General features: G+C 41.3%; 1 protein-coding gene across 25 annotated transcripts in view; it reads left to right on the top strand.

Moving 5' to 3' along the window:
- KIAA1217 (KIAA1217 ortholog) overlaps positions 1-14,973 on the top strand; it is an 850,426-nt gene that overhangs the window by 535,288 nt on the left and 300,165 nt on the right. The window contains exon 1 of one of the 25 annotated variants that reach the window (XM_063669659.1): positions 1,851-2,119. The exons of the other annotated variants lie outside the window; for them this stretch is intronic. The gene's annotated coding sequence lies outside the window, so the exon portion shown is untranslated. Of the gene's footprint in view, positions 1-1,850; positions 2,120-14,973 lie in introns of those variants that run through there. 25 annotated transcript variants of the gene reach the window in all.

Below are 14,973 nucleotides of genomic sequence, written 5' to 3' on the forward strand. Positions count from 1 at the left end.
CTCTAATCAACTCTTGGCATTTCTGCCCAACCTTCGTGTGTTGTCCTTATTGCTGGGATCCTTGTTGCCAAACACTTTCCCGGCTCTAAGTTGTTCAAAATCTCTCTGTCTTGATCATAATAATGTCAATGCTGGTTACAAATTTTTCTCTTGGGTTTACCTCTGCCTGTCTACTGAGGAAACGGTTAATGGAGTTGCTTTCCTATCTGAATTATTTCTGGACTCTCTCTATTTGCCTTTACATTCTGACTCTTCTTGCTCTCTTTTCCAAACCTGAATTCAATAAGCAAAAGCTGAGATACTGTAATTTCCTAAATAACCCAAAGGGAAGATCTGGCATAATTTATAACCACTCTGACTGCTGAATCAACTTGCACTTGCTCTTCTCTCTAATGGAACTTTGAAGAATAACTGTAATTGAATAGTGCCTCCACCCCATCTTCAGATTTGACCGAATCTAGCCTAGATCTGGTTATATCTGGTTTTTGTTTGTTTCACATTGTGTTTGTGCCCCACTGGGTATAAAGCCCAAGTGTGGGCTTTATCTGGTTGTATTTTCATCTCACAGAGGCATTAATTGAATCTCTGACAACAGTCTTGCCTCCGAGGAGTGCTCCAACTCTGGCTGCGGTATTAAACCAGGGTAGTTCTTGGTTCCCTTCAAAGGTAACCTCCCATCTATTGACCGTGAACTCTATGGCAATGCAAAGCTTACAGAATCATTGGAGGAGAGGATCCAAAGCGTTTACAATTCCCTGCTGTGCAAAGAGTCATTCTGAGGTTTTTTAACCTATGATTGCTCTCTGTAAATACCTGGGTGCACCCAGCAAGGTGTAGAGGTTAATGTTTGCTCTCTGACCTTTGAAGACAGATGCACTGAATATGTTGCAGTTTGCAATGGGATCCGTGGCAAGTTAACAGCAGACTGCTGGTTCAGCTACTGCTGTTTCCAAAACTCTGCAGTGTCACATCTTGCTCACGGCTGCCTTAAAGTGCTTCTCAGCTTCATTCAGCTCCCTGCTGAGTCCCTCTGAAGAACTTTGTACTGTGGCATATGACAGCGACTTGATAACATTATGATAAACTCCTATGGGTTTGAACTCAGTCCTATTCAAATTTTCTGGTGCCTAGTGGTCAGCAGTCTTAGACCTGGGGAGTAAGAGGTGTGTCTGCAGTGAATTTAGAGGTGAGAAGAAAGAGGGCTGGACTCAGATATCGAGTATCTTAGAGCCTACGGACCATTTCCCAAAGCCTAGAATAGATTTCATTGTAATTCTGGTAATTTACATAAACTAGGATAGACATGCAAAATATCTGGATATGTTAGGAAGGAGTTAAAAAGTTCTCCACACCTTTTCCTACCACCTCTGCAGCCATAGAAGCCGAGGGGAAATGCACACACACACACATACACACTGACAGGGAACCTGTTTTGCAAGTTTTGCTGGTAAAAAGTTCTAGGAAGGGGGCTAGTGGAGAACAGAGTGGAAAAGAAGTATCAATTGAAGATTTTTCAAGACCTGAGTTTTCAAGGTAACTTTATCCTGCAGAGAGAGACACGCATGGCCGCTGTAGGTTTTTCTTCCACCAATTAAGCGCATTGTTAGACAGGGAGGGGCAGATTAACAAACGCCTATAATTTTGATCATTGTTTTCTGCAAAACAGCTCAGGCTTTGAAAATGAAGCCATCGTTCCCGGCTAAGTTTCTGCCAACAGCACAAATTATACTGTGCAGAGATCCAAAGCCCCTAAAAAGGTTTCATTAATGAACAATTTCAGACGATTGTTTAAGTCTTTGCCTGACAGGTAATGTTGGCATGTCGGCAGGTGGGGTTAGGGTTTCCATGGAGATTTATGATGTCATGCTTGAAAGAGCATGTCAAGACAGCCGATTTAACAAGTAGCTACTCAAAAAGTCCTATAGGCTACAAGTAGGTTTTATGCAAATGACGAGAGTTTCACTGGGAAAAACTGCAAAAGAAAACAGCCCAGACATGGAGGGGGGTTTTACCTGACAGCTCCGAAGGAAGACCCTGGAGTCCATTCCAGACAAAAACTTCCAGAAGAATTAGATTTTCTGCTTTAACTGCCGCCTCACCTGTGGAGCTCTGGGTACAGGTAAATATGCGGGGTTTTTTTCTTCCAAGTTTTTGCCAAAAATTATTTGGAAACATTTCGCTCTGTTTCTCGGCATTGTTCTCTTGGCAGGAAGAAGTGAATCAATAAGCCCAGCTTTCCCTTAGCAATGTTCGTGCTAAAGGGCTGTTTTTAAGGGCTTTTTTTTTTTTTTTTAATTGAATGAACTGAGATTTTTGAATAGAGCTGAAAACAAGCGATGCATTGTGCATTCTGCTGATTGTGCCCGGTGAATACTGCTATAAAAATGCCACAGATAAGGGTTAGATGGACAGTCTGAAAATTGAGATGTTCTATGTATTTCTTATTTATTCCCAGATGTGTGTGTGTGTTTGTGTGTGTGTGTGTGTGTGTGTGTGTGTGTGTGTTCTTTTACTCTTACAACAGACCTGAAATTGAGACTATGGGTAGTTTTGTATTTTCACATTGTAAAAATGCCAAAAATAAAATCCATGGAATGTTGCAGAAATAGTCTTTGAATCAGGTTTATGAACATTGCACTTTTTTTAAAGTATGTATCTGATGCTTTTCTCACTGAGGCATTTTTCCCAGACTAGAAAAAAACAATCCTGATAGAGACATCCAGTTTTTGAGCTTTTAGGGAAGCAGGACTTCTAAATTCCAAGAAGATAGATAAAGACTTCTTGGAGGAAGGTGGGGTGTGGGTGCTAAAGGTAGTTTTTAAAGCATGGTTTAAAAGAAAATACTGGTCACTTGGGAGTATGAGGGTTTTTTTTATTTGCTTCGGCTGCCAGTGAGGATAAGTAAACAGTCTTGCCAGCCATTTGGATGTGATAGCAATCACTGGATGTGGCCGTGGATCTGTGAGTTAGCTGAAAGGGGTTAGTTCAGAGGCATCAGTTGCCCTGTGAGTAGTTAGTTCCACCAAGCTTAAAAAGAACACAAAGAAAGCCTATTGTTTCTTCCACACAGTGCATGGCAGTGCGTGAAGTTAAAGTGCAGAGTTTAGAATCATCCAAAGATACCTGTGAAATGGGAATTTGGACTTTTGAAACTAAAACTACTTAGGAATAAGTGGACAGGCTTTCAAAATGTTTTAAGAACTGCCTCATGTGTGAGAATGAGACCTCCTGAAATTTTGCAGTTAGATAATGTGGATTAATGCCAGAACTCACATTCATATTAAATTGTTACCACAGTTATTGCAAAACAGTGAGTGACAAAGAACTGTACCTCCAACATCGGAAGGCCTGGGCGTTGAGTTCTGGCTTCACCACTTAGTGGCGAAAGTAAATTCATGTCCTTAGGCCTCAGTCATCATGTCCATAAAATGGGATGCCAGTAGCTGTGTTGTGAGGATTAAATAACAAAACAGACGTAGCCCAGTTCTAAGCATTCATGTTCCAAATGTTAACAATTGTTTTTATTGACTGCTGAAATGGCATTGGATGTTTAGAAAGTGTTTTTATATTCTTTACTTCCTCTTATCATTACAAGCAATGACTAGCAGTTAAGTAAGGCTAGCAGTCTTTCTTTCTTTCTTTTTTTTTTAAGACAAAGTCTCACTCTGTCGCCTAGGCTGAAGTGCAGTGGCGCGATCTTGGCTCACTGCAACCTCCACCTCCCCGGCTAAAGCAATCCTCCCACCTCAGCCTCTTGATTCCTGGCACATGCCACCGTGCCAGGCTAATTTTTTGTATTTTTGGTAGAGATGGAGTTTCACCATGATACCCAGGCTGGTCTCAAACTCCTGGGCTCAAGTGATCCACCCACCTTGGCCTCCCAAAATGCTGGGATTACAGGCTTGAGCCACTGTGCCCAGCCTTGGCTAGCAGTCATTATTTCCACTTTACAGATGAAGAAACTGTGGCTCAGAGAGTTACTGGGAAATACGACATAATAAACTATCCTATACTGCCTGCACTTTTTCTCATTTTAGGAGGCATAGAAAAAAAAATGAATGTGTTATTGAAATAACTCCCAGGAGCAGCAATGATTCTGTAAAGTAATTAAAATACAAAATGTTAAGTATGTCAAAGGAGCCAGGGTATTTATATTTTTATATTAATTATGCTTTTGCCACTTTTTTCTAGACAGGCTACAGAAGTGATATTAATTTACTTTTTACTGGTACCTACTGATAGGAGCTCAAGTACTGCACAGACTTAAAATTTTAAATTTTACCTGCCTGAAATTTTTCTTGGCCATACAAGTAGAGTCAGATTTTGATGTTACAGGTATTTTCAGAGTGAGAACCCAAGTCACCAAGGGGCTGTGGTTGCTACAGGGTGTAGAAGGAGCCTAGGAGTTGAATATACTGTCCTTTATTCCTTCTGTATCCTAGATGTTGGCACTTCCTCCCTTGCCTCTATCCCAGACAGACGCACAGCCCATAATTATATTCTATATCCATTGTATGTAAGAGACAAATATGTTTTTCATTGTGCTATTTTTAGCCACAGTGTTTCTAGCTGGGGAAAACACTCTCTTCATTCCAGGGTTTTCTTAACAATTTTTCCAGTTTTTCCATGTCAGACTATTCAGAATTATTCAGGTTCCATACTCCACGAAGGGAGAAGGCTCTTCATGGAGTATTGAGTAGGCTCATCAAGGGGGATTCTAGAGGGATTTTGGCAACTGAGCTGCTGAGGCTGAACTCATTCTATGACAGATGATGTCCATGGTCCCGTGAATTAGGCTGCATTGAGGACTCTCATTCCCAGCACTGTTTAGGGGCACTGGGAAAAGGTTGAGTTACCTTATCCCAAGGGTGATCTATAAGGAGAAAAGCAAATATTTATTTATTTTAAATTTCTGCTTTTATTTTTAGATATAGGAGGTACATGTACAGGATTGTTGCAGGGGTATACTGGATCCAGATAATGAGCATAGTACCCAATGGGTAGTTTTTTAACCCACGTCCCACCTCCATCCCCACTCTAGTAGTCCCCAGTGTATTTTGTTCCCATGTTTACATCCATGTGTGCTCCATGTTAAGCCCCCACTTGTAAGTGAGAACATGTGGTATTTGGTTTTCTATTTCTGCATTAATTTGCCTAGGAAAATGGTATTCAGCTCCATCCACGTTGCTGCCAAAGAAATGATTTCATTCTTTATAGAATTCCATGGTGTACATGTACCACATTTTCTTTATCCAGTCCACCACTGATGGGCACCTAGGTTGATTCCATGTCTTTATGGATAGCACGGTGATGAACATATTAAGTGCATGTGTGTTTTTGGTATAATGACCTATATTCCCTTGGGTATATACCCAATAATGGCATTACTGAGTCAAATGGTAGTTCTGTTTTAAGCTCTTTGAGAAATCTCCACACTGCCTTCCACGGTGGCTGAACTAATTTCACTCCCACCAGCAATGTATAAGCACTCCCTTTCCTCTGCAGCCTCACCAGCATGTTATTTTTTGACTTTTTAATAACAACCATTCTGACCAGTGTGAGATGATATCTCATTGTGGTTTCGATTTGCATATCTCTGATGATTAGTGATGTGGAGCATTTTTTCATATGTTTGTTGGCTTCTTGTATGTCTTCTTTTCAGAAGTGTCTGTTTATGTCTTTTGTCCACTTTTTAATGGAGTTGCTTTTTGCTTGTTGATTTCAGTTCCTTACATATTCTGGATATTAGACCTTTGTCGGATGCATTCTTTGTGAATGTTTTCTCCCATTCTGTAGATTGTTTGCTCTGTTGATGGTTTCTTTTGGTGTACAGAAGCTCTTCGGTTTAATTAGGTCCCACTTGACAATTTTTTTATTGTTGCAATTGAAAGCAAATATTTATTTCATTCAAAGTTTTAGTTTCAAATATGAATCACAAAGCTGTAATTTTAGGGTAGAAAAGACTTTTGAACTCAAACATGGTGCCAAAACTCCAAATAGGTTTTGAGTCACTGATGAAATGTTTCTTAAATTTTATTTTATTTTATTTTAGATTCAGGGGGTACATGTGTATGTTTGTTTCATGGGTATATTGCCTACTGGTGGGGATTGGACTTCTAGTGTACCCATTATTCAAATAGTGGACATCATACCCCATAGGTAATTTTTCAGCCCTCATCCCCTTCCCACCCTCCCTCCTTTTGGAGTCCCCAGGGTCCATTATTTCCATCTTTATGTTCATATATACCAATTGTTTAACTCCTGCTTAATAAGTGAGAATATGCAGTATTTGTTTTTTTGTTTCTGAGCTAGTTCACTTAGGATAATGGCCTCCAGCTCCAACCATGTTACCACAAAAGACATGTTTTATTCTTTTTTATGGCTGTGTAGAGTATTCACATATATACAGGAATATATATATACATACACATCTATGAATGTGTAGAATATTCATATATATGAATACATATGGATGAATACATATGTGTGTTTGTGTGTATATATAGGACTATATATACACATCTATGAATGTATACAATATTCATATATATGAATATATATGAATGAATATATATGAGTTTGTGTATGTATATATACATATAGATCCTGTTTTAGAAGTCCAGTGAAGCTTTTTATTACACTTAATTGTTGTAGTATTCAGAAATTATCTTTGATCAATAAGTAGTGATCGCATTGAGCAGAGCACTTTGCACCTAGTGGGTTTTAGCAAAGGCTTGTTAAATCAGACAGGCTGCGTGCAGTGACTGAAGAAGTCCACTGACTGGATTCGGATCCTGCCTTCATGACTTGCTCGTAGCACAGGCTTTCTACTGAAGAGCATATGAAGTTTTGTTCATATTCCAAATAAAATAGAGCACCTGAATTTCCAATGCCTCTTGATAAAGGAATTAGTGGTCTTTAAGTATTATATTATTCTCTTTTAATGTCATTTTTGGAATTTTCACAGAAATGATTTCTTCAGAAAGAAAGGCACTGGAATCTCCCAGTACAGAAAATGTAACTAGAAGTTCCTCTCGGCTGGCTAGTGGGGAGGTAGAGAGCAGAGAGTTCTCCTGGGTGGGAAGGATTTCTAGAAGCTCTTTACAGCTGAGGCCCTTTTCATCGCTATTTATTAATTTGACTTGATCAGAAGCAATCCAATTTTGAAGGTGTAGTTTCTAAAATCTCTTTATTTCAAAGAAAGTCATCCTGAAAAGTGGTCACATCCCAGATGATCTGGCTTTTTCTCTTCAGATGTCTGGCCACAGAAGGGATCAGCAGATAGAATGGGAAGACTGTTTTCATCCTTGGGCATTAACTGGGCTTCCCTCTTTTCTTTCTTTCTTTTTTTTTTTTTTTTTTTGAGACAGAGTCTCACTCTGTCACCCAGGCGGGAGTGCAGTGGCGAGATGTCCGCTCATTACAACCTCCGCCTCCCGGATTCAAGTGATTCTCCTGCCTCAGCCTCCCAAGTAGCTGGGATTATAGGCATGTGCTACCACGCCTCGCTAATTTTTGTATTTTTAGTAGAGACAGGGTTTTGCCATGTTACCCAGGCTGGTCTCGAACTCCTGGCCTCAAGTGATCTGCCTGCCTCATCCTCTCAAAGTGCTGGGATGACAGACATGAGCCAGTGCTTCCGGCCAGCTTAGCCCAACGGCAGGAAGCTTTGATACTTTTACTTCGTGACCACAGACTTAGTAGGCAGCAGGAACAGTTTTCAACTCCCTGGTTGTATAATTACGAGAACCAATGTGAAATATTATGCATTTAGAGAAACCCTTCTCTAGAGCTCTTATAGAAAGGAATGTACAGCCAAGTTTATGGGAGGCATGAGGACGGTCAGTCCAAAGTCAAGGTAGGTGATAGCATTGGTGGCCCCTTGCAGCGCCGGGAGTCTATATGGCGGTCTAACTTCACACCCCCTATTTGTCACTGCATAGCACTCTTCACTTTCACTCCGTTTCACTTGCTCATGATTAAGCAACAAACGTGGTAATGGTGTTTCCTACTCTGAGTTTCACTAGATTTAGTAAACGCACATGATCACACTGGTCCCGTCGAAGTGACGTTAGGAATCCTCGGAGCTGTGGTCTCCGCCCTGGCTGGTTGCACCTGCTCTGTGCTCTGCTCCGAACATACAAGATGGAGAGAGCAGAGACCCCATCAGAGAGAGGCTTCTATTGGCTGCAGTGTGACACTGTAGACTTGCCAGAAAGGGCTCTCTTTGGACATACTACTTGCCACTCAGAAGCAAATGGGCTGCAGCTTCATACGTTTTTGGAGTGACTGAGAGAACTAAGATTCTGATGGACCCTTGGTCATTTTCTCTCTTCGATATCATGAATGTTCATGAATGCCCCTCAGAAGGTCACAGGGATGTCAGATCTCATTTTCTCCCCTTCCCCTTCCCTTTCCTTTCCAAGACAAGTTCTCTCTTTATCACTCAGGCTGGAGTGTAGTGGTACAATCATGTCTCACTGTAGCCTCAACCTCCTGGGCTCAAGCAATCCTCCTGCCTCTGTCTCCCAAGTAGCTGGGACTGCAGGCATGTACCACCACGCCAACTAATTTTTTTTTTTTTAGGTAGAGCCAGGGTCTCACTTTGTTACTCAGGCTGGTCTCAAACTCCTGGGCTCAAACAATCCTCCCACTTTAGCCTCCCCAAAAGCTTAGATCAAAGGTGTCAACCACTGTACCCGGCCAGGTCTCATTTTCATAGTAGTCACTGGTAGTAAGGTGAATGTGCTGCAGATAATAGTTTGGCCTGTGTTTTGGAGGGACCTTTTTGTTTTTTAATTGTCTCTTTGAATTTTGCACAATTAAGGGTTGCATGGGCTCTGTTCATCTTTAACTTATTATTTGCATCATTTTTTATGGTAAGTTTTAAGACTACTGAAGAAAGCAGCTCCAGCAAAGAGCCTCACAAAGGCCAATTTTCAATTTCTCCCTTGTGGACTGTGTGTGTGTTTATGACGGTCAGAAGAAGACAGACTCTCATTTAAAACTATTCTCTCTTCAGAGCGATTATAAAGTGGCCCCCATCGTAGATGAACTTGACCCCTTTTAATTGCTGGTTAGATTGCTTCTTTTTTCTCTCCCTGTTGTGAACAGGACTGCAGTGACCATCCTTGTATCTGTGCATGTGGGAACGAATCTGAAGGACAAATTTCTAGAACGTCAAATTGGATTTCTAGTTTTGGAAGGTATTGCCCAAACTTTTTATCAAAAACACTCAGTTTATTCTGTTGATATGAATGTTGCAGGGGATATTATGGTACATTCAGATAATACAGTTCACTACAGTGATGCCAATGTGTGAAATACATTTGACATGTGGGTAGGAACACGTAACCAAGTTATATTTAGTAAACAAGCTACAGAGCAGTATAGTTAATACGATCCCATTTATTATTTTATTTTCTAACAATTACTAGTGATACTTTAGTTTGGTTCTTGCTTTTCTAAACTGTTAACCGTGAACATATAACTATTTAAAACATGCTGGGTTTGGTGGGTCATGTCTGTAATCCCAGATTACACATCTGTAATCCCATCTTGGAAACCAAGGCAGGCAGATCACTTGAGGCCAGGAGTTCGAGACCAGCCTGGCCAATATGGCGAAACCCGATCTCTACTAAAAATATAAAAATTAGCTGCACATGGTGGTGTGCATCTGTAATTCCAGCTACTTAGGAGGCTGAGGCAGGAGAATCACTGGAACCCAATGGCGGAGGTTGCAGTGAACGGAGATCACACCACTGCACTCCAGCCTAGGTGACAGAGCAAGGCTCTGTCTCAGAAAAAAAAAAAAAAACCATTATTATTCATTAAATGCATGTTCATGCTTACTTAACCAACAGTATGGCCCTTTGGCTTAGTCTCATAGCCTCTCTGACCCTTATTTTCTTTTTTCTTTTTTTTTTTCCAAATGCCCCTTTCATTATGAAACTCTTTTTTAACTTTTAATTTAAGTTCAGGGGTATATGTGCAGGTTTGTTACATAGGTAAACTTGTGTCATGGGGCTTTGTTGTACAGATTGTTTCATCACCCAGGTGTTATCTTATTTTCATTTTAATTTTTTAAATTTCTTATTAGAGGCGGGGTCTCACTGTGTTTTGTACAGGCTGGTCTCGAACTCAAGGTCTCAAGCAATCCTCTCGTCTCTGCCTCCCCAAGTGTTGGGATTATAGGCATGAGCTACTGCACTTAGCCCACCATTTGTTTTAAAAAGGGTGGATCCTATTTGTATAAAAAGCCATGTGCATTTTCTGTGTACTTGTCTACACGTTAAAAATTTCCAGGCTGCGCGCAGTGGCTCACGCTCGTAATCCCAGCACTTTGGGAGGCCAAGGGGGGGGCAGATCACGAGGTTAGGAGATCGAAACCATCCTGGCTAACATGGTGAAACCCCGTCTCTACTAAAAATACAAAAACAAAATTAGCAGGGTGTTGTGGCAGGCGCCTGTAGTCCCAGCTACTCTGGAGGCTGAGGCAGGAGAATGGCATGAACCCGGGAGGTGGAGCTTGCAGTGAGCTGAGATTGCGCCACTGCACTCCAGCCTGGGTGACAGAGTGAGGCTCCGTCTTAAAGAAAAAAATTTCTGGAATGATGTCCCATAAATCAGAGAGAGGGACTAGAAGACTAATGAGGACAGAAGCTTTTATTCTTAACGCCTGTATTTTGCTACCATTTATATTTTCAGCATATACATATCAAATTTTAACATTTAAAAACTAGTTTAAAACAGAAATGGCTGCCCTGGAATGTGGCCTGTGTACTTTCAAGGGAGGCCAGCAGTTTCTACATTGGCTGAGATGGTACCTTCATCTCACACACCTACGCAGGAGTGCATTTGTGCTTTGATGTGGTTGCCCCTTGAAGAAGGAAGCAGTTCTCTTTTTTTTTTCCCTTTTCCTTTATAGGATCAGTCACTTCTTGGGGCATTAGTAGTCTCATTTCCAGCGGCATCTTCCCTTGGCAAAAGGAATCCCAGATAAGACCTCATCTTTCTAAACAAATGCTGTTTTGGGTCCTAACCATCAGATGTTTTGTTCGAATATGTTTAAGTTGCCTGGAATTATCAATAAAAGAAGTAAATTTATTGTAGGTCAGAGCATCTTTTGACTCATTGTATAAAACATTCACTTTAACTTTATACTGAAATGTCCTTTAGGCCGGGCGCAGTGGCTCATGCCTGTAATCCCAGCACTTTGGGAGGCCAAGGTAGGTGGATCACCTGAGGTCAGGAGTTCAAGACCAGCCTGGCCAACATGGTGAAATCCCATCTCTACTAAAAATACAAAAATTAGCCGGGCATGGTGGCGGGTGCCTGTAATCCCAGCTACTAGGGGGGCTGAGACAGGAGAATCACTTGAACTTGGGAGGCGGAGGTTGCAGTGAGCCGAGGTCGCACCACTGCCCTCCAGCCTGGGCAACAAAGCAAGACTCCATCTCAAAAAAAAAAAAAAAAAAATATGTCCTTCATACCTAAACCTTACCTCTTGCTAATTTGCTGAGGGTTCATTTTAGATAAAAGGTATTTAGGTTTTCATATGAAGTTTGTAACTGTGTAGCTATGACTCAGTTTCATAAATGAAAAAAAACTATTTTAATGTACGGACTATTTAGATTTGAAAAAACTCTGAGAGCTTTTTCTTTTATAGCAAGACAAGTCAAGAATAGAAGGCACACTGCGAGAGGGATGTCTTTTGAAAGAAAAGAAACACTACTTTTTATATTCTCAAATCACTGAGGAAAGCTTTAGACATCATTTCAAACACTAACTCCTGTTTAATTCAGATGCAGAGAATGCATTAAAACTACTAGTGTAGTGGACATGATTTATACGTTCTCTTAGCACATATCAGTACCTATCTTCACTGTAATTAGTCTTTTCTTCCTTTCTCCTTCTCAAAAGCTACTTTTGAAACCTTATGTTTTCCCTGGACATATTTTCTTCACTTCATAAAATAGCTCAGTTCTGCAACTAACTGCAAATATTTGCAAAAGGGAACAAATGTAAAATAAATGTCCCCTAATGCAGTGTTTGGTGAAGAAACATATGTCTGACATTAGTTGGTTAACCTGAAAAATAATAAGAAACAACTCTACTTAGAGGAAAGAGAGTAGAATTGAGCCTGTACTGTGCAAATCAAGAGAAAGCTATAATTTACACAATTTTTATTAAAGAGAATACAATTGCTGTAGGCTTGGGGTGGTGCTAGGTCATATTTAAGCCTAATTGAGCTTTTTCTGTATCATTAGAAAAATGGGCCAAGTTTCCTCTATTATAGGGTAAATACAACATTTTCTTCCTGCAAATATTAAATACCACTGGCTTTTTAAGACGTAAACATCCAAATCTCAAATGTCTTTATGCATGCCAGTGCAATACAATAAAAATATTCCCTGTATACACTCAAATCACTGCAAGTAAGCCTTAGAATCCCCACAAGTATTATTACTTACTATATCTCAGAAACTTTCACACACATTATTTCAAATACAGTTCTCCCAAAAAAAAAAAACCCTACGGAGAGATACCTATAAACCAAGGCTGAGACTAGCCTAGACAGTTGATTCTTTAGGCAACAGGAGTGGAGATTTGAACCCAGCTATTGTGACTCAAGCAAGCCTAGGGCACGTTTCTGAGATCTCTAAGGTGTACGCTGTGAAACCAGTGGTTCATTTTATGGGTTGGATCTCCAAACACGACTATCACAATCGTGCCAGGAATCAGTGATTGACTTCTTGCCTCCGTGGCCTGAAGTTCTCCTCTGCACCTCCTACCTTTTTGCCATTTCAGTGATGCACCAAAGGGTGGAGTTGAAGAACATCAGTTTTGCTGCTTGTTCGCAATACTCTCAAAAAGGCGTGGGGAGGGAGAGGTGTAACTCACCCCTGAAGTCAAGCCTGGAGATTACTTGTCAGGAATGTCAAAAGCATTTGTTAAGCAACCTTCTTCCTGGCATTTTAAGAAGAAAGCCATGTACATAGATCAAATCCCTTCCTTCAGAAACCTGTACTCTCTGAACAGACCCTTGGAATTCAGCCCAGAGAAAGAATACTTGGTGGTTCATAGAACTTGGTTCACAAAAGAGTGCTTGCTGCCCACGCATTTTGCACAATGACTCCCAAACACACACAATGCGCATTGGCAACAATTTTACGTGTGTTTCCAAAAGTGCTTACTGGAATTGAAGGGACACATTTGGCACTTTTTTTTTTTTTTTTTTAAATGGGGTCTCTCTCTGTCACCCAGGCTGGAGTGCAGTGGTGCAATCTCGGCTCACTGCAATCTCTGCCTCCCAGGTTCAAGCGATTCTCCTGCCTCAGCCTCTGGAGTAACTGGGACTACATGTGCCTGCCACCACGCCTGGCTAATTTTTTTTTTTTTTTTTTTTTTTTAGTAGAGACAGGGTTTCACCATATTGGTCAGGCTGGTCTTGAACTCCCGACCTCATGATCTGCCCATCCCCCACCCCTCGGCCTCCAAAAGTGCTGGGATTACAGGCGTGAGCCACTGTGCATGGCCACATTTGGCAACTTTCATTGGTCAATGATTGATGCAAGCCAGAATAAGAATAGATTGGGCCGGGTGCAGTGGCTCACACCTGTAATCCCAGCACTTAAGGAGGTCGAGGAGAGCAGACTGCTTGAGACCAGGAATCTGAGATCAGCCTGAGCAACACAGGAAGACCCTGTCTTCACAAAAAATAAAAAAAATTAGGCCAGGTGCTATGGCTCACACCTGTGATCACAACACTTTGGGAGGCTGAGGTGGGTGGATCACCTGAGGTCAGAGGTTTGAGACCAGCCTGGGCAACATGATGAAACCTGTGTCTACTAAAAATACAAAAAATAGCTGGGCATGGTGGTGCACCCGTATAATCCTAGCTACTCAGGAGGCTGAGGCATGAGAATCACTTGAACCCAGGAGGCGGAGGTTGCAGTGAGCCGAGATCACACCACTGCACTCCAGCCTGGGCGACAGAGTGAGACTATGTCTCAAAAAAATTAAATTAAAATTAAAATTTAGGCTGATGTGGTAGCACATGCCTGTAGTTCCAGCTATGCAGGAAGTTAAGATGGGAGGATCCCTTGAGCTTGGGAGGTCAAGGCTGCAGTGAGCTGTGATTGTGCTACTGCATTACAGAAGGAGACACTCTCTCAAAAAAAAAAAAAAAAAAAAAACAAGAAAGAAAAAAAACACATCAGAGGCCCTGGCCTGGGGTCAGTTTCTCCAGAAAGGCCTGCACAATGGAGTTTTCATGTAAAAAATTTCTTACATCCTGATTAAAAAAATCAGATGATCAGGAAACATTGAGTTCCGATTCTTTTGTTACAACCTCCACTAAAGCTAAGTAACAGCTGCTGTATTAAGATGGGGCTCCCCTTCTCCATCCCACACCTGCCTCCCTTACATGCCTAACTCCTGTTGTAAATAGGGACCCTAATCTGATGTTTTTGTAGTCCCTTTCCTAGGGGCACTGTGGGGAGGTGGGAAGAATTTCACCTTTGTTGTTGGACAGACTTAGATTTGAGAACTGGTTCTACCACTTACTGTTTGTGTGGTCTGGGACAAGTCACTTGGTCCAAGTAAGCTTCTGCATCTGTTAAAAAAAAAAAAAAAAAAGGGGCGGGGAGCTAAGAATTCCTGCCCAGCAAGGTGGTTTGCAGATCAGAGACAGTGTGTGAGAAGTACTTAACCCAGCACCTGGCATATAGTAGATGTTCAGGACATGGTAGCAACAATAAGGGAGACATCTCACAAAACATTTTGTGAGAAAGGATCAGTTTCTATCTAGTCAATGTCTTAAACATTCATAGGTTGTTCATGGTGGGAGCTGCTCCAGGAACCATCCTAGTTTTATGGAGGAGGAATCTGAAGCTGGAGGAATTGTCTGGTTCAAGATTACTTAGTTAAAGGCAAACAGGTTCATAGCCAGTGGCTCTTCACCAATCCACA

The sequence above is a fragment of the Pongo pygmaeus genome, chromosome 8 (assembly GCF_028885625.2).
Source record: "Pongo pygmaeus isolate AG05252 chromosome 8, NHGRI_mPonPyg2-v2.0_pri, whole genome shotgun sequence".
In the NCBI taxonomy this organism is placed as follows: Eukaryota; Metazoa; Chordata; class Mammalia; order Primates; family Hominidae; genus Pongo; species Pongo pygmaeus.